Below are 25,403 nucleotides of genomic sequence, written 5' to 3'. Positions count from 1 at the left end.
TTTGCCACGTTGGCCAGACTGGTCTCGAACTCCTGGTCTCAAGTGATCTCCCCACCTTGGCCTCCCAAAGTGCTGGGATTACAGGCGTAAGCCACTGCACCTGGCCAGATTCCAAGATTTTCTGGTTGGCAACTGGTTGAAAGAGTCACTATCTAAAGACCTGGGATCAATAGAAAGGAGTATCTGGGTTAAGATGAGGGGTTGTGGAGATCAAGATTTTATAACACAGAGGAAGCCTCCAGGCAGCAGGCTTCAGAGCTCTTATCACACCTAAAAAGGTGCCAGACTGTTAGTTAGTTATCTTCTGGATCGGGGAAGAAAAATCCAGAAAGGGAAGGTGATTCTCTACAGGATGTAGACTTTTTCCCCACAAGAGACAGCTTTGCAGGGCCATTTCAAAATATGTCAAAGAAATATATTTTGGGGTAAAATATTTCAGTTTCTTTCAGGGCCTGCTATCTGTCCTGTGATGCTAAACTGGAGTCAGGTTGGAATTTGCTATCTTATTGCTATAAAGAGTCTGCTTTGTCAGTCTTAAGATCTCTGTTTTATCATTAATGCTGGTCAGTCATGCCTGAATTCCAAAGGGAGGAGGGTGTCATGAGACATGCTTGATTCTCTTGCCATCATGACCTGAACGAGTTTTTCAGGTTTCTTTGGAATGCCTTTGACCTAGAGACGGGCCCATCAGTTGGTTAAGGGGCTCAGAATTTTATTTTTGGTTTACAATTATAATTAATTTTTAGTAGTACAGTAATAGGCATCAAGTTATGTAAACTTGATGTTCTTTCTTCACTAAGCACATCTTCAATAAATGTATTTGAGCTTTTTTAATGCCCAGCTTATGAATTATATATTATTATATTATTTATTTATTTTAGAGACAGGGTCTTGCTCTGCCACCCAGGCTGGAGTACACTGGCATGATCTTGGCTCACTGCAGCCTCCACCTCCTGGGCTCAAGTGATCCTCCTACCTCAGCCTCCCAAGTAGCTGGGACTACAGGTGCGTGCCACCAAGCTGGTGAAGTTTGTATTTTTTTTGTGGATGTGGGGTTTTGCCGTGTTGCCAAGGCTGGTCTCGAACTCCTGGGCTCAAGCAATCTGCCCACCACAGCCTCACAAAGTGCTGGGATTATAGATGTGACCCACCATGCCTGGCCTGAATTATATAATTTTTTAAAAAGATCATCCATAGTTAGTTTCCCTCTTTCCTAAATATTATAATCATAGTATCCCTAATTAATTTTGTTATTAATAAAGTAACCTTGTTTGAATGTATCTTGTCATAGGGGAGAGACAAATATTTGTAGGTACGTTTAGAACTACATGGGACAGATGAATAAGGAAGTGGAAATGGACTATTACACTGAAAAAATAAAATAAAATGAATAGGAAGGGTTGCAAGTAAGGATGCTGAAGTTTGAGGAATAAGAGGAGAATCAGATTAGTAATTAGTATGATTAACTGCATCATATCTAATTTAGAAATCTTTAAATTAACTTATATATACCATATATGCCTGGTTATGTTTCTATTCTTTGGTGGTAAAAATTATTCAGTGTCCTTGTTTTTAAAAAAAAAAAAAAATGTTACAAGTACTCAAATAAAGATTTAGTTCAAAATTAAAGCATAAAGAAGAGAAAAGGGACCTCAGCCTTCTGATAATGTTTTTGGACCAAATATCTACAATCTTTTCCCAAGTAGAAAATTGAATACATTTCGTGTTACAAATAAAGGAGCGTTGCTGTTTTTAGACTGTGTGCCTCCACACTGCACTCTGCGCTCCTAATTTCTAAAGGAATCTAAGGCTTTAGAGCAGGTGAATTTATCAGTACTACTTGTTTTTGGAGAAAAAGAGGTATAAGGAAGTGGAAATTGACTATTAGACTGCCTACCTGAAAAAATAAATCGGAAGCGTTGCAAGTAAGGATGCTGAAGTTTGAGGAATAAGAAGAGAGTCAGATCTGCAGATGTGGCCTCAAGCTGGACCGAAGAGGTGGAGTTGCCAGGAATAATAAGGAGTGTCAAAAGAATACATTACTAAGTAAAAAGGAAGTCCACAGAATGGGAGAAAATGTTTGCAAACTAAATTTGATAAAGGACTTACCAAAATGTATAAAGAACTCTTACAACTCAAAAAGAGGATTGCTGGGCAAAGTAGCTCACACCCACAGTCCCTGCCCATTAGGAGGCCAAGGTGGGCGGATCTCTTGAGCCCAGGAGTTTAAAACCAGCCTAAGCAACATAGTGAGATCCCATCTCTACAAAAATGTAAAAATTAGCCCGGTGTGGTGGTGCATGCCTGTAGTCCCAGCTACTTGGCAGGGCTGAGGTGGGAGGATTGCTTGAGCCCAGATGTGAGAAACCACCCTGAGCAATATGGTGTGACTCCATCTTTACAAAAAATAAAGCAGTGTAGCCAGACATGGTGGCACAAGCTTGTAGTCCCAGCTATTTGGGAAGCTGAAGTGGGAGGATCACCTGAGCCCGGAGAGGTTGAGGCTGTAATGAGTTGTGATAGTGCCACCGCACTCCAGCCAGGGCAACAGAGTGAGACCCTGTCTCAAAAGACACACAAAAGCAAACAAACAAACACCAAAAAGACAACCCAATTTTTAAAAATAGGCAAAATATCTTAAGAAGCATTTTTACAAAGGAAATCCAGGAGTGGCTAATATGCACATGAAAAGGTGCTCAGCACCATTAATCTCTATGAAAATGTGAATGAAAACCAGAAGCTACTGTGTCTTACCCATTCAACTGCCTATAATCAAAGCCCATAATTAAAAGTCTATAGAAAGGGAAAGTAGGTTAGTGGTTGCCTGGGGCTGAGGAATGGGAAAGTTGGGGGAAATGGAAAGTGACTTCTAATGAGTACAGGTTTCTTTTTGGGACAATAAAACTGTTCCAAAATTGCTTATGGTGGTGGTTGATAATTCTGTGAACATATTAAACACCTTTAGTGGGTGAATTGTGTGGTATGTGAATTATGTCTCAATAAAGTTTAAGAAATAAGACAATAACAAGTGCTGGCCAGTATGTAAAGAAATTAGAACTCTCATATAGTACAGGTGGGAATGCGAAGTGGTGCAGCCACTTTGGAAAACAATTTGGTAGTTCCTCAAAAAGATAAATAGAGAGCTACCATATGACATAAGAATTTTGTTTGTTTGTTTGTTTTTGAGACAGAGTCTTGCTCTGTCTCACAGGCTGGGGTACAGTGGTGCGATCTCAGTTCACTGTAACCTCTGCCTCCCAGGTTCAAGCAATTCTCCTGCCTCAGTCTCCTGAGTAGCTGGGATTACAAGCGGGCACCCACCATGCCCAGCTAATTTTTATATTTTCAGTAGAGAGGGGGTTTTGCCATGTTGGCAAGGCTGATCTCAAACTCCTGACCTCAGGTGATCTGCCCAGCTTAGCCTCCCAAAGTGCTGGGATTACAGGTGTGAGCCACCGCACCTGGCCGGACATAAAAATTTCACTCCTAGTTATACACACAAGAGAAGTGAAAACAGCTACACACAAAAACTCAGGCACAAATGTTCATAGCAGCATTATTCATAAAACCCAAAAATTGAAAGCAACTCAAACATCCATCAGCTGATGAATGGATAAATTAAGTGTGACTAAGGCACAATGGAAAATTAGCAATAGAATAAGTAGTGATATAGATTACAATATAGATGAACCTCAAAAACATTGACCTAAGTGAAAGAAGTCAGTCAAAAGTAACCACAAATATAAGATCTTATTTCCATGAAATGTTCAGAATAGTCAAAACTACAAGAGACAGAAAATAGATTTAGCAGTTGCCTAGGGCTGCAGGGAGAATGGGGAAGTAAGAAGTCATTGCTAGTAGGTACAAGTTTTCTTTTAAGGACAATAGAAATGTTCTAAAATTAGATTATGGTGACGGTTGCACAATGTTGTAAATACCTTTTACAACACTGAATAGATGCCTTAAACTGGTGGACTTCATGGCATGTGAGTGACATCTTTTTTTTTTTTTTTGAGATGGAGTTTTGCTTTTGTCGCCCAGGATGGAGTGCAGTGGCGCGATCTCAGCTCACTGCAATCTCGGCCTCCCAGGTTCAAGTGATTCTTCTGCCTCAGCCTCCTGAGCAGCTGGGATTACAGGCACGTGCCACCATGCCCAGCTAATTTTTTGTATTTTCAGTAGAAACGGGGTTTCATCCATGTTGGTCAGGGTGGTCTTGAACTCCTGACCTCAGGTGATCCGCCCCCCCCCCCCGGAGCCTCCCAAAGTGCTGGGATTACAGGCATGAGCCACCTCACCCAGCCCTGTGAGTGATATCTTAATAAAGCTGTTAAAAAAGAATGAGCAGGCATATTATATTCAGTTGAAGTAGTGACCAGAACAAGTCTCTGCTCTCTCGGGCTCCATCCCCTCTTATCCTTTTCCTCTTTCCTCTGGGTCTCTTCTCTGTCATTTCTTTTTCCATGACACAACACACTCTCTTCTCCAAAACTTTTTTATTCTCCTACCTCCTTCCTCAAAATGCGGCTCCTTCCTTTAACTGGCTGTATTGCTTTTTTTCTTTTTCCTTTAACTTTTGAAATTGACATGTAATAATCGTGTATATTTATAGGGTACAGAGTAATATTGCAATACAAACAATGTACAGTGATCTGATCAGGGTAATTAGCATATCCATCATCTCAAACATTTATTATTTCTTTTTTTTTTTCTCTTCTTTTTTTTTGAGACAGAGTTTCGCTCTTGTTGCCCAGGCTGGAGTGCAATGATGCAATCTCGGTTCACCGCAACCTCTGCCTCCCGAGTTCAAGCGATTCTCCTGCCTCAGCCTCTAAGAATAGCTGGGATTACAGGTATGCACCACCATACCCTGCTAATGTTGTAATTTTAGTAGAGACGGGGTTTCTCCATGTTGGTCAGGCTTATCTCAAACTCCGGACCTCAGCTGATCCGCCCACCTCATCCTCCCAAAGTGCTGGGATTACTGGCGTGAGCCACCGTGCCCGGCCTCTATTTTTCTTTTAAATCTGAATGTGATCTCTCCTTCCCATTCTGGGCACTCACGCTCCTCCAGAGCTAAGCTTAGAAAACAAAAGAACACAGGGATAGGGAAACAAATGATCTCAAAATAGTTGATGGAAAATAGCAACTTCTGTTTTTCTGCGGGGCTTCCTTTTGACCGTGATTTTCCTTTTCCTTTTTGTTTTTTCCAGACAGATTTTTCTCTATCTCTGGCTCTTGAAGTGAGGTCAGAGACTCAAAAATACCACACTGTATCATTTACTTGGGCATTTTCTCAGAAGGGGATTAACTTTGGCAAGAGTTTGCGTGGTGACAAATGACTCAGAGATAAAAGATGAGTCAAGAAGCATTGCTAAAACTGTGGTCGCTTCGCATCAACCTTAGGGATATGGGACTTTGCAACTTGGCAACCATTACATTATATTGATTAGTCTAATAGATTCTTTCTGAGTATGATAGCAAAGACAAAGGCAGAATATTCTTAGTATATCAATAAATTCCAACGGTCATTATTTGATACTTAAAAAAAATACTTGTCTCAAGAAGCAAGGTTTTAACCACACAGCAGTTTTCACATTACTGAAAAACCCACTAGGGAGAAAGGCACTCTAGTGGATCTCTATTTACTCAATAATAAAAGTAAAATCAAATAACCATTATTTAAAAACAAAAAAGTTAAAGAAAAATTGGCAGGCAGAGAAGGGAGTCACCTTTTTCTCAATCCACTGCTTGAGAAACTATCTGATTACCGTTAGCTCCGGAATATTTTTATTTTTATTTATTTATTTATTTATTTATTTATTTATTTTTCATTTTATTTTTTTGAGATGAAGTCTCGCTCTGTTGCCCAGGCTGGAGTGCAGTGGTGTGATCTTGGCTCACTGCAACCTCCGCCTTCCGGGTTCCAGCGATTTTCCTGCCTCAGTCTCCTAAGTGACTGAGATTACAGGCACGTTGCCACCACACCTGACTAATTTTTGTATTTTTAGTAGAGACAGGCTCTCACCATGTTGACCAGGTTGGTCTCAAACTCCTGGCCTCAAGTGATCCACCTGCCTCCGCCTCCCAAACTAGTGGGATTACAGGTGTGAGCCACCATGCCCAACCCAGAAACATTATTATTATTATTATTATTATTATTATTTTACTATTTGAGATGGAGTCCTGCTCTGTAAGCCAGGCTGGAGTGCAATGGAGCAATCTTGGTTCACTGCAACCTCTGCCTCCCGGGTTCAAGCTATTCTTCTGTTTCAGCCTCCCGTGTAGCTGGGATTACAGGAGTGCGCCACCATGCCCGGTTACTTTTTTTTTTTTTTTTTTTTTTGTATTTTTAGTAGAGACAGGGTTTCACCATGTTGGCCAGGCTGGTCTCAAACTCCTGATCTCAGGTGATCCACCCACCTCAGCCTCCCAAAGTGCTGGGATTACAGACATGAGCCACCATGCTCAGCTGGAAATATTATTTTTAAAACAACTTTTAGATAAAAACCAACATAATAGTGACTAGTATTTATTGAGCCCTTAGTATGTCCCAGTCACTGTTCTAAGAATTTTACATGTATTCACTTAGTTCAACCTCACAATCCCTTTATGACATAGGTACTATTATTATCACCACTTTACAGATGAAGAGACTGAAGCATAGAATATACAGTAAGTGGCAGGGCAGAAACTTGAATCTAAGACAGTCTTGTTCCAGAGAACACACTCTTTTTTTTTTTTTTTTTTGAGAGGGGGTCTCATTATGTTGCCCAGGCTTGAGTGCAGTATTACTCACTGCAGCCTTCACCTCCCAGGCTCAAGCAGTTCTCTCACCTGAGTCTCCCAAGTAGCCTGGACCACAGGTGCAAGCCATACGCTTGGCTATTTTTTAAAGCATTTGTGGAGACAAGGTCTTGCTATGTTTCTCAGGCTGATCTCAAACTTCTGGGCTCAAGTGATTCTCCTGCCTCAACCTCCCAAAGTGCTGGGGTTACAGGCCACCATGCCCCACCAAGGACATACTCTTAATTGGTATGTCATACCTACTGCCTTTTTCAGTCTAAAGACTTGCCTGGGAAGAAAGTAAATTCCATTTGGTCTCATGAATACATCTTGAGATCTATTCTCAAGATCTATTGTGATGAAGATGAATCTAATTCATGTCGATTCTGAAGATCTTTTAGTGCTTTTTCTGAGTGAAATTTCTAGGACCCATCTGGAAACCTTGTCAGTTAAAAGGAGAGTGTATTAATCTATAAATATTGTATTTATCCAGTTGAGAGAGATCAATCATTAATTGTTTGAATACCTAAGTGAACTGTAGTAAGCATATTTGCGAAGATTAGAAAGTGGGGTCTTGGGCTAGTCATGGTGGCTCATAGCTGTAATCCCAGCCCTTTGGCAGGCTGAGGCAGGAGGATTGCTTGAGCCCAGGAGTTCAAGACCAGCCTGGGCAACATCATGAGACCCTGTCTCAAGAAAAAGAAATTTACAAAAAAGAAAGTGGGATTTTAATACATAAAGTTCTTAGCATGCTAGAGTTTCAACAACCCACATTTTATCAAGCTAACACATAATTAACATCACACAAAAGCATAGAGTGACTTAAATTTCAGTGCACAATAATAGCAGTGAACTGTGCTGGAGTGTCTGTATATTACTTACATTTAAATTACACCACTGATAATGAAGTTTTGCATGCAAAACCATCTTAAGAAAAACCTCTGTAAGAACTTTACCATGTGGGATCTAGTTTGACACTTACGATCACTTCGCTCCCACTATACAGGCAATACCACTGAGTTCAGAGATGTTTTGTAACTTTAAAATTGTTTATATTTCTCCTCATTTTATAAATTATAACTGAGAGTTTTGCATATATAATCTGCGTGTGTGTGTATGTGTGTGTGTGTGTGTGTGTGTGTGTGTTTTGTTTGTTTTTGGGATGAGATCTTGTTCTGTCACTCAGGTTGGAGTGTAGTGGTGTGATCATGACTCACTTCAGCCTCTACCTCCCAGACTCAAGCAATCCTGCCATCTCAGCATTCTGAATAACCAGGAATACAGGTGTGTACCACCATGCCTTGCTAATTTTTTAATTTTTTTGTAGAGATGAGGTCTGAGTTGCCCAGGTTGGTCTTGAACTCCTGGGCTCAAGCGATTCTTCTGTCTTGGCCTCCTAAAGTGCTGGGATTACAGGTGTGAGCCACCGTGCCCAGCTTTAATAAATTTCTACATCCACAGGCATAATAAAAGTGAAAATGGAGATTGACTTGCTGACACATTGGTGTCAGTGTTGTTGAAGCTTGTGCATAAGCAGCAGTTCCCACCAGGAGTCCAGGATGAGAGACATGGAGATTTAGAGCTATTTTTAATATTTGCAAAAGATGAATAAAACCATAGTTTCATAAGGTTATACAAACTAGTTAAATACCAATTCCTTTGCTTGGAATATGTTAACAGTGTGGTTATCACCCCGGTAATTCACTATGAGCTCTCCAGAAAGGCATTCATTCGTCTTTCTTGGGGCAATGCTCAGTGCGTACCAAGCATACGGTAGGGAGTAAACAGTTATTTCGCGCAGTGACTGCATGCCAACAGATGCTCTCATTGGCTGCTGATGACATCATAGAGACGTCTGGGGTTTATTAGATCAACCAGATGGTTAGAGTGTTATGACATGCTAGAGTTTTAACAACCCAAGTTTTATCAATTTAACACACAATTAACATCATACATAAGCATCGAGAGATTGTTAAATTTTAGTGGGCAATAATAGTTGTGAATGGTCCTAAAGTGCCTGTATATTACTTACATACTTGTTTGTTGGTATCAACTAACATTTTATTTATTAGCATGACATTAAAACAATGACACTGATATGTGCAATTTTAACAATATTTATTTATTTATTTATTTTGAAACCGACGTATGAGACTGGCTGGTTGTTTTTTTGTTTTGTTTTGTTTTTTGTTTTTTGTATTTTTGATAGAGATGGGGTTTCACCATGTTTTCAAGGCTGATCTCAAACTCCTGGGCTCAAGCAATCCACCTACTTCAGCCTCTTAAAGTTCTAGGATTACAGGCGTGAGCCACCATGCCCAGTCTGATATGTGCAATTTTTATATTGTTAAACTTTTGATAAGGGATAAAAGACTACACATTGAGTGCAGGGTACTCTGCCCAGGTGATGGGTGCACCACAATCTCAGAAATCACCACTAAAGAACTTAATCATGTAACCAAACATGACTTGTTCCTCAAAAACCTATTAAAATAAAAAAGAAAGAAAGAATGAAGGGAAAAAAGCAATTAAAAAGCTTTTGATAATTATTTTTACCTGATAAATGGATGGCTTGATTTTGCAAGAGAAAAAAGAGATACACAGTTGAAAGAAATGCCTTCCAATATATGCATTTTAGCCAGAAGAACTCTTTCAAAGGAGTCCAATTCACTGGGAAAGCTAATGAAAGGAATTTCCATCAAGGACGGAAAAGGAGCCTTTGGTGGTGAAAGGTGGTAAAAATCCAGGAGTAGAAGGGGGAAAAAAAAAAAAAAAATATATATATATATATATATATGCACACATATATACACACATATACATACACACATTTATATATAAGCATATGCTCTCTCTCTATATATAGCATATAAATACACACACACACACACACACACACAGACTATACCATTCCCCTTTAGTCCCCTCCCCCACCCCTACCTGTCCCATTTCCCCAGCCTAACTGCATAGTTGAATGCAGCTTTACCAGGGTTCTCTGAAACTCAAGCATAACAAACAAGGAGAAATCTTGTTTCCTGTGGCCATTACTCAAGGTAGGTGGAGGGGCCCTAAAAGTCAGGAAAAGGTGATAGGATACTGGCAAGGCAGGACTCTGGCATTCCTGGGTCCATTCACCAAATAACCTTCAAAATTTCTTTTTTAACCACCTAAGTACTTTGCATTTCTCTGTAAATCTCTAAATACTGAAATACTGAGCCTTAACTTTCAAACCAGGAGGTGGCTTAAACTCAATTTGGGGAAAAAGGAATCTGCTTTGAGAATAGAACGCCAGTTTATTTTCTTCTTCCTTCTTTTTTTAAGTTAAAAACAATTTTTTTTTTTTTTTTTTTTTTTTTTTTTTTTTTTAGAGATAAGGTCTCACTATGTTGCCCAGGCTGGTCTCACACTCCTGGGCTCAAGCAATCCACCTGCCTCTGCTTCCCAAAGTGCTAGGATTACAGGAATGAGCCACCACCCCAGCCTAATTTATATTTATCTATATTTATATTTGTCTATATTTTTCAAAGGTTCCAAATACCAAATTACAAATACCAAAATATGTAGGTATTGCCTTTGTCATCAGAGAGCAAAACAAGAAAACTTATTTTTTAAATGATATACTATAGAACAGGGAAATAGGCAAACATCTTCACAGCAGTTTGGGAACAGTTGAAATTCAAACTTTGGAGGCCAAATTGTCATTGCCACTAAGAGTAATGTTACAGTAAGATTAAGTGTGGTTTACAAAGTGCTTTTATGTACCTTTTCCAGTGTACATTAATAGTTACAAGCGGCATGTTCCTCCCCACAGCCAGATTACTATCTAAATGCTAGCTTCCTGGATATATAAGAGAGATGTGAGGAAACCAGGGAATATGAATTCCCCCTGACATGGTTTGGGTTTGTGTCCCCACCGAAATCTCACATGGAATTGTAATCCCCAGTGTTGGAGGAGGGGTCTAGTGGGAGGTGATTGAATCATGGAAGACTCCCTATTGCTGTTCTTGAGATAGTGAGTTCTCACGAGATCTGGTTGTTTAAAAGTGTGCGGCACTGACGGGCACGGTGGCTCACGCCTGTAATCCCAGCACTTTGGGAGGCCGAGGCGGATGGATCACGAGGTCAGGAGATCGAGACCATCCTGGCTAACACAGTGAAACCCCGTCTGTACTAAAAATACAAAAAATTATCCGGGCGTGGTGGCGGGTGCCTGTAGTCCCAGCTACTCGGGAGGCTGAGGCAGGAGAATGGCGTGAACCCGGGAGACAGAGCTTGCAGTGAGCCGAGGTCGCGCCACTGCACTCCAGCCTGGGCGACAGAGCCAGACTCCATCTCAAAAAATAAATAAATAAATAAAAATAAAAGTGCGCGGCACCTTCCACTTTGCCCTCTTCCTCCTTCTCAAGCAGTGTAAGACGTGCCAGCTTCGCCTTTGTCTTCCACTATGATTGTAAGTTTCCTGAGGCCTCCCCAGTCATGCTTCCTGTATAGCTTGTGGAACTATGAGTCGATTAAACGTCTTTTTTTTTAATTACCCAGTCTCAGGTAGTTCTTTACAGCAATGCAAGAACAGACTAATACACCCCTCATATTCATTTATTTATTCAGAAAACCTTGAACATTCACCATATTCCAGATAAAGCTATGAACTTCGAATAAAGTAGAGAACAGGATAGACATGGTCTCTGTTCTCTGAAAGGTTACCTGCTAGTTGAGCGGTTGCAAGGAAAAGTAAACAGATAAAATAATTGAAACATCTATTACATGCTCTGAGGAGGTCAGTTCCCTCCAGCCAAAGACCACCAGGAACACACCTGTAGTTAAAGAAGTTGGATTATTGCTCGTTGCATCAAGAACACACACCATATAGAATTGTGGGTTGTGTCACTAAGAGGGTGTTGGAAAGAATCTGGTTGGAAGAAGCGAGCTGGATGATTTTGGAGGAAGGCCTAAGGTCATGGTGGTTTGCCCTAAATTAGATAACTGTCAGAAAGAGGGGACAATTCTATGACTGGGCATAGAAGCAGCAGTCACTCATTTTTATTTATTTTATTTTATTGTTATTATTTTTAGAGTCAGGGTCTTGCTCTGTCACCCAGGCTGCAGTGCAGTGATGTAATCATAACTCACTGTGGCCTCAAAGTCCTAGGCTCAAGCAATTCTCCCACCTCAACCTCCTGAGTAGCTGTGACCACAGACACTATTCCCAGCTGCAGTCACTCATTTAACAAGAGAGGAGAAAAAGTCTGGTGTTTTGTGGATCGTACAGTGGCCTTGCTTTTGTAAGTCTTAAACAAACTTATGAAATAGGCTTATTTTGTCTCATTCTGTCATGGTCTCAGGATAACTTTGTCAGAGTTTGCTATCTGTGAGATCATCTATGTCTAAGAGCAGGGAAACAGAGCCCAGCTGTTGCTGCCAGGACAGCTTCTGAAAGCCAGGGACTCCTCTTTGTATAAAGCTCCTCCCTTACAGCTGATGCTAACTTTTTTTTTTTTTTTTTTGAGACAGGATCTCATCCTGTCACCCAGGATGGAGTGCAGTGGTGCTATTTACAGCTCACAGCAGCCTCAGCCTCCAAAACTGAAGGGATCCTCTCATCTCAGCCCCACAAGTAGCTGGGACTGCTGACGTGCACCACCATACCCAGCTAATTCTTGTATTTTTGATAGAGGCGGAATCTCACTATATTGTCCATGCTGGTCTCGAACTCCTGGGCTCAAGAGATCCTCCTGCCTTGGCCTCCCAAAGTGCTTGGATTACAGACACGAGCCACTGCTCCCAGTCCTATTTTATGTTATTTTTTCCTGTGATTCAGAATCAGTTGTGGCCAGGCATGGTGGATTGCTTGAGCCCAGGAGTTCAAGACAAAAAATAATAATAATTAGCCCAGGCTGGTGGCATGTACCTGTGGTCCCAGCTACTCGGGAGGCTGAGGTGGAGGCTACAGTGAGCTATGATTGCACCACTCACTGCATTCCAGTGTGGGCAATAGAGCAAGACCCTGTCTCAAAAAAAAAATAAAAATAAAAACAAAAAAACAAAATCAACAGACAAAACAAAACAAACACAAATAAAATAAGTGAAATAAAGTCCTCTCTCAGCCAAGCTGTGACATTCCCTTCTGTACCCGACAAGACAATACTTGCATGTTTAGTGACCGAGCATTTGCTCTATGTAAGTAGTCAATAAGTAGTTTTGAGGATCATCTATTTATAGCTAACAGTAACACAGGCCCCAGATGCTCCCAATAAACAGAAGCAAATGCCAGTCCTGTGACTAGAGATGATGACAGTTATGATATTGGCAGCAGTTGGAAATGATGGTTTTGAAAACAGTAAAAAAATCACGAAGTGTGTTCTATTTTTTTCATCCCCTCACCCTACCTGAATTCACTGCCTGCAGCTTTCTATTGTAATTCGAAACAACTATATTAGGAATATGTTTGTGTGCTGTAGATGCTGTCTTGAATACCATGGCAACTATGTGCTCTTAGAGTCAAACATTTTGTCTAGATTATACATTTAGAATTTTTAAAAATGATATTTAGAAACAATGGGTATATTTCTGTAATAGCTTTAGACGTGGAATTCTTGCTCAGAGACACAAAGTTAAGCTTAAGTGAAAGAAGGGTGGGAGATCAGGAACTGACAATGCTCAGGAGGAAAAGCTTAGTTTCCAATAATGGAAGGCTTGCAAACATTCTTTTTTTTTGTAATCTCAACAGTTTGAGAGGTCGAGGCGGGAAGATCGCTTGAACCCAGGAGTTCAAGACCAGTCTGGGCAACATAGTGAGACTCTGCCTCCACAAAATAAATAAATAAATAAATTAGTCAAGTGGGATAGTACAAGCCTGAAGTCCCAGCCACTCAGTAGGGTGAGGTGGGAGGATCCCTTGAGCTTTGGAGGTCAAGGCTGCAGTGAGCCGAGATTGCACCACTGCACTCCAGCCTGGGTAACAGAGTGAAACTCTATCTCAAAATATATATATATTTTTTTATAGGAATGGGGTCTTGCTATGTTGCCCAGGCTGGTCTCAAACTCCTGAGCTCAAGTGATCCTCCCACCTCAGCCTCCCAAGTAGCTGGGAGTGCAGTTGTGCACTACTGCACCTAGTTCACAATCGTCCTCTTGTTGGCAGGTACACACTTCCAATGTATACAAGCACAGAGAGGAATGGAAAAACAACTGGCTTGTGAGTCAGGAAGTTCTGCTCAGGCTTCCTGGCTCTACTGCTAAGTGTGTGACCAAGAGTTTTGTGCCTTAGTTTCCCTATTTGGATGATCAAGTTGTTCTAGAGATCTCCAAGGTCCATGCAGCTTTATGCTTGTGAAATGAGGCTCTCTCTTCCTGAGGCCATGCATACTTGAGAGCCCTTCCTTTGTATTTCCTTATACGTAAAGCAGGAGTTCAAGCTTAGAGTTATAACAAACTTTAGTTTAGACTCTGACTCTTCCCACCTATTTGCTATGTGTCCTTGGGAAAGTTCTTTATTTGTGAAATGGTTCTTATAATAGTAACCACCTCATAGGGTTGTTGGGAGGATTGACATGAGTTTAATATTAGTATCTAGCTCATATGTTACACAGATTATATGAGACAATACGCACACAATTTGTTTAGTACTGTGCTTGGCCCGTCAAAAGCAATCAGTAAATGTCAACAAATATAAATAACAACCTTAAAGGACATTTTTCCCTTTTGAGCGCCTTTGGTGTAACTCACAGCCAGCCAGCATTATGGAATTAAAACAGACAAATTATTTTTTTAAATCCCCTTATGCTAATCTTTAATTTAATTTTTTTTGACACAGGATCTCACTGTTACCCAGGCTGATCTCCAACTCTTGGCCTCAAGCCATCCTCTCGAATCAGCCTCCCAAAGTGCTGGGATTACAGGCATGAGCCATCCGACCTGATCAGGAAATCCTGGGATACAAAGTGTCCCAAGTAAAATAGTAATTCAGATGCACATTTCTTGAATAATCATGACACAATTTAATATCTGTTCCCTGGGACTAACTGGTTCATGCCACTAACCCTCACCACACTGGGATTTTTCAGGCCTGGATTTCAGGTTAAGAGGGCTTTCTGCATAACTATCTAAAAAATACTGTGCCCAGGTCTAAGCCTTTGGGGAGAATTGCCTCTGGTCAGTGAAAGTTTACCTGCCCGCCCCTCCAGCTTTTCACTCTGTATCTTAATCTTATTATTTAGTTTATCTAAAAGGAGCTGTCTCTTAGTATTGCTTTCCTATCGGTGACTTACACATACGGATGCAGTTATATTTGCATGTTTTGGCCTCAGTTGTATACTGCCTATTAATCAGCTATCATAGCAGTAGCTACTAAACCCATATTAACATCAGAGTTACTTCTGATCCCTCTGAATTTAGTTTAAGAAGATGATTTGGGCTGGCTACAGTGGTTCAAGCCTGTAATCCCAGCACTTTGGGAGGCCGAGGTGGCTGAATCACAAGGTCAGGAATTCGAGACCAGCCTGACCAACATGGTGAAACCCCATCTCTACTAAAAGTACAAAAATTAGCCGGGCATGGTGGCAGGCGCCTGTAATCCCAGCTACTCAGGAGGCTGAGGCAGGAGAATCGCTTGAACCTGGGAGACAGAGGTTGCAGTGAGTCGAGATTGTGCCATTGCACTCCAGCCTGGGTGACAGAGGGAGACTCTGTCTCAAAAACAAAAAAAGAAAAAAGAAAAAAGAAGATGATTTGGTAGGGCACAGTGGCTCACACCTGTAATCCTGCACTTTGGGAGACCAAGTTGGAGGGATCATTTGAGGCCAAGAATTTGAGACCAGTCTGGGCAACATAATGAGACCCTCATCTCAAAACAATAAAAAATGACAATTAGAAATTAAAATAATAAAACAAATAGCTTGGTAATTCCAGCTATTAGGGATGGTGAGGCAGGAGGATCGCTTGAGGCCAGGAACTATGGGTTGCAGTGAGCTATGATTTCACCACTGCACTCCAGCCTGGGCAACCTGTGAGTGAGACTCTATCTCAATTGAAAAAAAAAAAAAGACAATTAGAAATGTGCTATGTACATATATATCCAGCCACAAAATTATAAGTAATCATTAAAAATTCCAACATTTTAAACCGGGCATAGTGGTACACACCTATAGTCCCAGCTACTTGGGAGGCTGAGGCAGGAGGATGCTTGAGCCCAGAAGTTCAAGGATGAAGCCTGTGAATAACCATGGCACTCCAGCCTGAGCAACATAGCAAGACTCTCCCTCTAATTTAAGTAAGAAATAAGTATCCTAAGTGATAGTACTTCATAATCCCATCCAGAGATAATATCCCTATTAATGTCTTCTAAATTTTCTCTATATGTGTTCTATACATACTTCTTCATTGAAATGGGATAATAATTAAAATCATTTGAATATTTTGTCATTGGTTTCTTTTGTAATTTTATTTTATTTTATTATTTTTTATTTTTTGGAATCTAGGCCTTTTTCTGTCACTCAGGTTGGAGTGCAGTGGTGCGATCACAGCTCACTGCAGCCTCAGTCTCTTGGGCTCAAGTGATCCTCCCACTTCAGCCTTTTATTTTTTTGTAGAGAGGGGGTCTCACTCTGATATACAGGCTGGCCTCGAATTCCTGAACTCAAGTGATCCTCCTTTTTTTGGCTTCCTGAAGTGCTGGGATTAGAGGCTTTGTAATTTTAAATTAAACGTGTAATAGTCAAAAATTGTGTGATTCATATTTTGATAATTATGTTTCCAACTGGCATATAGACATTCTAAGAGTCCTCCAAAGCTGGGACTGCAGCTGTCTTGGTCACCAGTAGTATGTCCCCAGAACCCAGCCCCCCACACAGCAGGTACTCAATAAATATATGTCAGCTGAATGTTGAGCGTATGAATGACTAAATAACAAAAATGCTACAGATTTCTCAGTGTCTTTCTGGGATAATTCTTCTTATTATTATTATTTTCGATGACTTCACTTCCAATGATATAAAATAATTCTTAAGTATAGTTGCTTGATCAAATTCATGAACATTTTACATTTTTATAGAGAGCTCCAAATTGATCTGTGAGGAGTTTATACTAATTTGTACTCCATCAACAGTGAATTAGAGAGCCTAGTTTCCCACACTTTCCAAAACATGTGGAATTGTACAACAAAATACATATGACTAAAGAGAGGATTATTTTGAAACTCGATTTGTTACATCTCTGTAATTGTGAGATGACAAATGTTATTTTTGTTTTTGGAGGGAAGGTTGGGAAAGATAAAAATAGAGTCCCCTTTAAATGGGAGATTTAGGTCTATCGTACTTTGCGATAGTTTCAAAAATCGTTTGATCTTGGATATAGCTCAAATATGGATTGTCATATGTATATGGTATACTGTTGCAGTTGCTCAAGTTTTTCCTCAAAAAACTTAAATTACATAGTAAATGTTTAAAACTCCTTGTGGAAGTATAACGTAACACAGAAAAGGGCATATATTGTAAGTCTTTGTTCCAGTGAATTTTCACACACTGAATGTATTTATGGAGCTGGCACCCAGAACAAGAAACTGAATATTCTTAGTACCCCAGAAACCCACTGAATAAGTTCTCATTTATACAGGTATCTGTCTCGATTACATCCGAAAATTGATCGTATGTATAGCAGTAATAATAGTAATGTACATTTTCTATTAATATATTTAAGTCACATTTGTATATACTTACATGTGTATTGTGTAGGGATTCATATTGAAGTTTTTCTGTGGAATTTCTCTCATCATTATACAACGTGTTTTAAAGACAGGTCAGTAGAAATACATAGAAGATCCCTCACGTCACGCATAGCTAAAATTAAAATCACTGATTACTCTGCACATTCTTAGAGGTTTCCAGATAGTGCTGAACACCAACCATGCAAGTCATAGAAACAGCTGAGGATTCCATGTAATACTCAGTGACGAGGGTGATTCAGGCCCATGGCTATTATTAGAGCAAGCAAGTGCTAAACAGACTACTAAATAACGCCCTTGGAAGAGGGGAAGAAAGTGAATCTGAGTATCTGGCCCTTAATCTCTCCAAACTGTACCAGTCCCAATCCAAATGTCACGTCAGTCCCTATTCCCGTTGCTCTTGGCCTTGGACTCTGCATGTCTGCTGCCAAGGCAGAGTCGAGCTCCATGTGGCTGTGTCTATGAGTGACCTGGGCTCACCTCTCTTCGTCAAGTGCTTCTCTAGGAAGAAAGGGAGAGATGTGTGCCACGGTCAAGAAACAGTTCAGAGACTCCAGTAGGCACATTTCTCAGATCTTTTGTCACATTTTACTGTGACTTCAATTGAAATTGTCTTATTGGGCTTTTTAAAAAGTGCCAGAGATCCTTTGGTAGTTCATAAGCATGAATGACTGGGTATTCACGCACATGTGTGAGATGTGCCACCCTGGCAGGTGTAGTGGCTCCCACCTGTAATCCCTGCACTGTGGGAGGCTGAGGCAGGAGGATGGCTTGAGCCCAGGAGTTTGAGCCCAGCCTCGGCAACAAACTGAGAACTTGTCTCTACAAAGAATATAAAAATTAGCCAGACGTGATGGTATGCACCTGTGGTCCCAGCTATATAGGAGGCAGAAGTGGGAGGATACCTTGACCCAGGAGGTGGAGGTTGCAGTGAGCCATGATCTCATCACTGTACTCCAGCCTGGGCAACAGAGCTAGACTCTGTCTAAGAAAAAAAAAAGAAAGAGACCTACCACCCTTGAACCTTGTTATGACATCAGCACATTAGCTGTCTGACATGAAAGAAAAGAAAGAAAGTGCCAGAAACAACACAATAGTTGTACGATTTTGTGTGGGTGATAATTGCATTTTACATTTGAAGGCCCAAGTCCGAAAGGTGAGCACCAGCCATACAAATGGAATCAAAGCCGAAGCTAACACAACTCTCTCCAGTGAAAAATAAAATCAGTCGCACAACGAGACAAACTGGTATAATGTGAAATACATTTCAGCTTTGTCCCCAGTTCCTGACATGGAGCGCCTAAATGCCTTGTAATTGCCCAAGCGATAATGGTGATAGGTGCATCTTCTGTTAGAATATTTGGTGCTTGTAGAAAGTTGTTGAACACCTCCGAATTTCCTGAGTGATAGGAAACTCACCACTGCTGGGTGTTTTTTGAGACAGGGTCTTGCTCTGCCACTCAGGCTGGAGTGCAGTGGCACAAACAGCTCCCTGCAGCCTGGAACTCCCAGGCTTAAGTGATCTTCCCACCTAAACCTGCCAAGTAGCTGGGACAACAGGTGCACATCACCACACCTGGCTAATTTTATTTATTTATTTATTTTAATTTTTTTATTTTTTTAGAGACAAGGTCTCACCATGTTGCCCAGGCTGGTCTTGAACTCCTAGGCTCAAGCGATCATCTCACCTCGGCCTCCCATAATACTGGGGTTACAGGCATAAGCCACTTTGCCTGGCCCCCCAAGCACTTTTGATCACACCTGAGTTTATGCTAATGAGGTGACTTATGACGGGGTCCTTAGATAGCTTCAAGATGGGGCTAATCAGTCACTAGAAAGAACAAGTGATTAGAGGACTAAAGTATCAGAACATTCAGCTGCTCCCACCAACTGTAAAGTATAAGAACATTCGGCCCCTCCCACCAACCTCCAGCAAAAGGGTCATCAGGGGCACTGGAGATTAAACTCCATAAAAACTCTGGGACAATGGAAGCTCTGCTTTCTCTCCTCCAAAACTCACCCTCTGCATCTCTTCATCTGTATGCTTGGTAATATCCTTTATAAGAAACTGGTAAACCCAAGTGTTTCTCTGAGTTCTGGGAGCTGTCCTAGCAAGTTAGTTGAACCCAAGTGGGGACTGTTGGAGCTCTGGTTTGTGGCAATTGAGTCAGAATGGGTGGCCTGTACTTGAGATTCTAAAGAAGCGGTTGTCTTTGGGGACTGAGACCTCACCCTGTGGGCTCTGACACTGCCTCTAGGTAGATAGTGTCAGAATTGAATTGAATTATAGGACACCCAGTTGGTTGGTGTGTTGGGAAAAACCTATGTCTGGTCACAGAACTGTGTTCTATGTTTCATTGAGCAGGTGAGTAGAAAGGAAAAAAGTATTTGTTTTTCCCTTAATGCAGAAAAATTTTTAAAAATAATTCTAAATGTACCAAATAATTACAAATTTCACCTTTTTTTGTTTTTGAGACAGATTCTCGTTCTGTCTCCCAAGCTGCAGTGCAGTGGCGTGATAATGGCTTACTACAACCTGAACTCTCAGGCTCACGCAGTCTTCCCACCTCAGCCTGCCCTGAGGAGCTGGGACCACAGGCAGGTGCCACCACACCGGGCCAATAAAATTTCACTTTCACTCAGCAACATTCAGAATCTCAGTAAATCAGAGAAATAATTTAAAATAGAATGAAGTTCAATGTAAGTTTGAGGCACAACACTTGGAGAAAATCATCAACTTGGTGGGTGACATTTTTGTGTAGTTTTCTCATTTTATCCTTATAATGGTACAGTGATTTAGTTACTGCTATTACTGCCGTCTTACAAGTGAGATTGCTGAGATAAGTGACTACCCCTCACGACCCACCTGGTCCTGGTCAGGGATGAAGGGAGAAGAGCACCCTGGTCTCTTTGACTCCAAAGTTTGTTCTCCTAAATAGAATATTCTATGAAGTGACCACATATTCCTTCGGCTCAATGATTCTACAATCTTTAGCCTAAAATGTGAATATGGAAATAGGTCAAAGACAGAAGTGGATTTAAACGCCACTTTCATGGATACCTGCTGTATACCAGGCATGGTGCAAAATGTGCCTCAAGGATGTTATCTTTTTTTCTTTTTCTTTTGTATTTTTTTGCAGACAGCATCTTGCAATGTTGTAGGTTGCCTGGGCTGGTCTTGAACTTCCGGTGTCAAGGGGATCCTTCCACCTCGATTCCCAAAGTGTTGGGATTACAGGTGTGAGCTGTCACGCCTAAGTGAGCCAAGGGTGTTCTCACTTAATCCTGTTACAACCAGTTTTCCGATGAATCTTAAGACAGCTGAAGAAGCTTGCCCGAGATCAGGCAGGTAAGAGGCGCGGAGGTGGGGTTTGGCAGCAGGTCCGTCAGTCAGACTAGAGACTACAGTGCTTCCTCAAGGGGACTTCTGAACAGATGAAACATATCAGAAAAGTTACACTCTAGCTTCTGTCTTTAAGGATAATCCTTAGGCATCTCGGAGGCACATGGTTCTGTTTGGTCAAGTGCATGGCTGTCCCTGTTATTTGTGGGTCCAAGGCACAAGTATGGGTGGAGGCCCACATACCATATGACTAAATATGTAAACACAAACCAAGTTAACATGCTGCTAAATAGATTATGTTCGATCTTTCTACCTAGATAAACATATCTTTAGGATGTGTGGAAGGCCAGGTTTCAGTTTCTAATTCTCCTTAGCATGACAAGCCGGGGGTGACAGCATGAGGCACTCCTCTTCCTCCGCAATGAAGGATCATGTGCTGCACCTCCAGCCCTCCAACCCACAGGAGCTCTGAGCTGTGCATCACCCTCTAGGGTCTTGGGTGCATGCCTGACTGCACCATCTGCTCTTAAGAAGAGGGCCCCCAGGAAGAAGCTGGAGCAAGGCCTGTAAATCAACCTGAGGCCATTTGGCAGGGAAGTCAGGGGTGCTGCGTACTTTGAAGTTTGATCTAAACAGGGGCCATGTGACTGTTGGGTAGGGCATGGCACCTGAGCTGCATCTCCCTATCCAGAGGCTACAGTGGAGAAAGTTCAGAGCAAGGCCCCGCTATGCTCAGGGCTGCTCCTGCTGGGCCTAAGGGCCCAGAGTACTGCTTGTGGCACAGAGGCAAATTCAAAGAAGCATCCTTGGCCGGATGCAGTGGCTCACGTCTGTAATCCCAAGCACTTTGGGAGGTCAAGGCGGGTGGATCACCTGAGGTCAGGGGTTCGAGACCAACCTGGTCAACATGGTGGAACCCCATCTCTATAAAAATACAAAAATTAGCCAGATGTGGTGGTGGACAGCTGTAATCCCAGCCACTCAGGAGGTTGAGGCACAAGAATCACTTGAACGCAGGAGGTGGAGGTTGCAGTGAGCCGAAATCGTACCACTGCACTCCAGCCTGGGGGACAGAGTGAGACTCTGTCTCGGAAAAAAAAAAAAAAAAAAACCCAAACAAACAAAAAAAACAAAGCGGCATCCTTGAATCAACCAATATTAGTTTGTTTTTTGCTTTTTGTTATGTTTTTTGTTTGTTTGTTTTTGAGACAGGGTCTTGAGACCCAGGCTGGAGTGCAGTGACACTATCACAGCTCACTGCAACCTAGACCTCCTGAGCTTGAGCAATCTTCCCATTTCAGCTTCCAGAGTAACTGAGACCACAGGTGTGTACCACCACACCTAGCTAATTTTATTTATTTTATTGTAGAGACAGAGTCTCCCTATGTTTCCCAGGCTGGTCTCAAATGCTTGACCTCAAGCAATCTTCCTGCCTCAGCTTCCCAAAGTGCTGGGATTACAGATGTGAGCCTCCATGGCGGCGCCAATATTAGTTTTTAAAACTATTTCCCATCCTTTAACCTTGCCTAGACTCTAAAACATTCAAAGTCATCCATTGCTGTCTGGGTGTGGTGACTCATGCCTGTAATCCCAGCACTTTGAGAGGCCGAGGTGGGAGGATCACTTGAGGCCAGTAGTTCCAGACCAGCCTTGGCAATATAGTAAGACCCCAGCCCTATACAAAAATTTTAAAAATTAACTGAGTGTGGTGGCTTGCATCTGTAGTCCCAGCTACTCAGGATGCTAAGGCAGAAGAGCTACTTGAACTCAGGAGTTCAAGACAGCAGTGAGCTTGATCACGCCACTGCACTCAATGTGGGCAACAGAATTAAAGCCTATCTCTAAAAATAATAAAAATAAAAAATTTTTACAGTTATCCAGTAAATATATCCCAGAAATAATTCTTCAATCCTCCTCTTTTCACAATTTTCTACCATCTCACTGGCTCCAAAGGCCCTCCAACCACACATACCTCCTAATCAAGAAAGATAGTCTCTCCCTGTAATACCCAGGTCAATTTCTCTGGCCTCCCTACTTCCCTTCCTCCTCCTTTCCCTTTCTTTCTTTTTTATTTTTCTCACTTCCTTTTCTTCTCCCAGCTTTTAATTATGTGAACCCGCTTAGCTTTCCTTAAGAAAAATTCCTTGTTCCTCTTCCAGCCTAGGTTTCATGTATTCTTAGATTTTTGCATCACAGATATTTTTAACCAAGGAAAAGAGGAGCACTTGAGGGATGAGGGTGGGCAGGGTGTTAAGAGAAGGTGAGTGGACAACAAGTAGATTCCCTGGGTTGAGAGACTGGGTGCATAGAGAGTTGATATGCTGAGAAAGACCAGGTTCCTTGGGCGGAAACTAAAACAAACAAAAAACAAACAAAACCTGCGAAAATGAGAGTCAGGTAGGCACCAAATAAACTGTATATATTTTATCTTTTGTTTTGTTTGTTTGTTTGAGACAGGGTCTCGATTTCACTCAGGCTGGAGTATGGTAACATGAACCTGGCTCACTGAAGCCTCAACCTCCTGGGCTGCAGCGATCCTCCCACCTCAGCCCACCAAATAACTGGAATTACAGGTGTGTGCCACCATGCCCGGCCAATTTTGGGGGATTTTTTTTGGTAGGTACATGGTCTCGCTGTGTTACCCAGGCTGGTCTGGAACTCCTGTGTCAACCCATCCACCCATCTCAGCTTCCCAAAATGCTGAGATTACAGGCATAAGCTACCATACCTGGCCATATTTTGCCTTTTCTTTTAGAAATGTGTACACTAAAAGACTAATTTTTGACATTAAAATTCAGGGAAATCACTAAAAATATATATGATGACTTTCAGGAATTTTTTTTTTAATGCTTAATTTGATTTCTTGAGTACTGTGTGTTTTTCTATATTTCTTTTGCTTAAAAAACAACAACAATAGAGCTGGGCATGGTGGCTTGAGCCTGTAGTCCCAGCTACTTGGAGGCTGATACAGGAGGATTCTTTGAGCCCAGGAGATGGAGGCTGCAGTGAGCAATGATCACACCACTGTACTCCAGCCTGGGCAACAGAGTGAGGCCCTGTCTATAAAATAAAAATAAAATAACGACAATAAAAAATCATTTGTAAAAACCAGATATACTCCCAACACATCAGGATATACAGTTTTGGCAACCCAATATATATATTACTAGCTCTGCAACATTGGGGAGACAGTATTAACAGAAACTGCAGTCCACATCATTGAGTTCAAATGATTTATCGATGATGGTTTTTCCTTTGAATCTAGAATATTTTTCTAAATCTAAGAAATACCTGCCAGATTGATTGTATTGTACTTAGCTTATATGAATGTTAACATTTTATTTTATTTTTTATTTTTAGAGAAAGGGTCTCACTGTTGCCCAGGCTAGAGTACAGTGACATGATCATAGCTCACTGCAGGCTCCAGCTTCCAGGCTCAAGCCATCCTCCCACCTCAGCCTCCTGAGTAGCTGGGATCACAGGCATGCATTACCATGCCCAACTAATTTTTTAAATTTTTTTTTGTAGGGATAAGGGTCTCCCTACGTTTTCCAGGCTAGCCTCAAACTCCTGGGCTCAAGCAGTCCTCCTGCCTCAGCCTCCCAAAGTGTTGGGATTACAGGCCTGAGCCACCACTTCTGGCAGAATGTTAACATTTTAAACAAGAAATAGCATATTCCTTAAGGAATATGCTTTCAAAGGTTGATACATTCATAAGTGAGCTTGTTTTCCTACTAAGCTGTATTTTCCTTCCTTGAATTCCATTTTAAATTATAAACCGAAAGTAGAATTTTAAGCCCTCCTAACCATCTGAATGGACTCTCCTCTTGGCCAAGGGCATTCCAAAGTAAACCTGAAAAACCTAGTTCAGGCCATGATGGGAAGTGGGAGCCAGACATGCCTCATTATACCCTCCTCCTTTTTGGAATTACTGGTAGAACAGACTCTTTAAATCTGATAAGAAACATTTGCAATCTATTCTTTCTGAAGCCTACTACCTAGAGATTTCAGCAGCATGATAAAACCTTGGTCTCAACAACACCTTATCATAGCTCATACATTCCTTTCTATTGACAATAATTACTTCAACCAATCGACAATCAGAAAACTTTAAAATCTACCTATGACCTGGAAGCCCCCTCCCCACTTTGAGTTGTCCCACCTTTCCGGACTGAACCAATGTACATCTTACATGTATTGACTGATGTCTCATGTCTCCCTAAAATGTATAAAATCAAGCTGTATTTGACCAACTTGGGCAGTTACCACCTAAGGCCATGTCGTAGGCATGTCCTTAACCTTGGTAAAATAAAATTTCTAAATTGATTGAGATCTGTCTCAGATACTTTTGGGTTCACAGAATGATACTGAGAAAATAAGAACGGATCTACGTTTTATCAATAAATTTTAAGCATATATTAATTTATAAAATAAGGTATGGTATATCTGCCTTTATTTATAGTGCTTGTTTTTTCTTTTAAGCTTTTAATCTGTGTTTTGAAGGAAAATGCATGTATTTGTCGCAGGTTTCTTATGAAGCATTGCTGGCAAGGGGAC

The 25,403-nt window shown here is 41.3% G+C and overlaps 1 long non-coding RNA gene and 1 pseudogene across 1 annotated transcript; both read left to right on the top strand.

Moving 5' to 3' along the window:
* The first annotated feature begins 4,732 nt into the window (after positions 1 to 4,732).
* On the top strand, positions 4,733 to 25,198 carry LOC107000066 (uncharacterized). The gene is made up of 3 exons (XR_013398484.1): positions 4,733 to 4,853; positions 20,644 to 20,852; positions 23,304 to 25,198. It is a non-coding gene; the product is annotated as an uncharacterized LOC107000066 (long non-coding RNA).
* LOC114670250 (small nucleolar RNA U13) lies at positions 18,146 to 18,216 on the top strand (annotated as a pseudogene).
* Positions 25,199 to 25,403: the final 205 nt, after the last annotated feature.

The sequence above is a fragment of the Macaca mulatta genome, chromosome 9 (assembly GCF_049350105.2).
Source record: "Macaca mulatta isolate MMU2019108-1 chromosome 9, T2T-MMU8v2.0, whole genome shotgun sequence".
In the NCBI taxonomy this organism is placed as follows: Eukaryota; Metazoa; Chordata; class Mammalia; order Primates; family Cercopithecidae; genus Macaca; species Macaca mulatta.
This window is presented reverse-complemented; position numbering and strand designations above follow the sequence as displayed.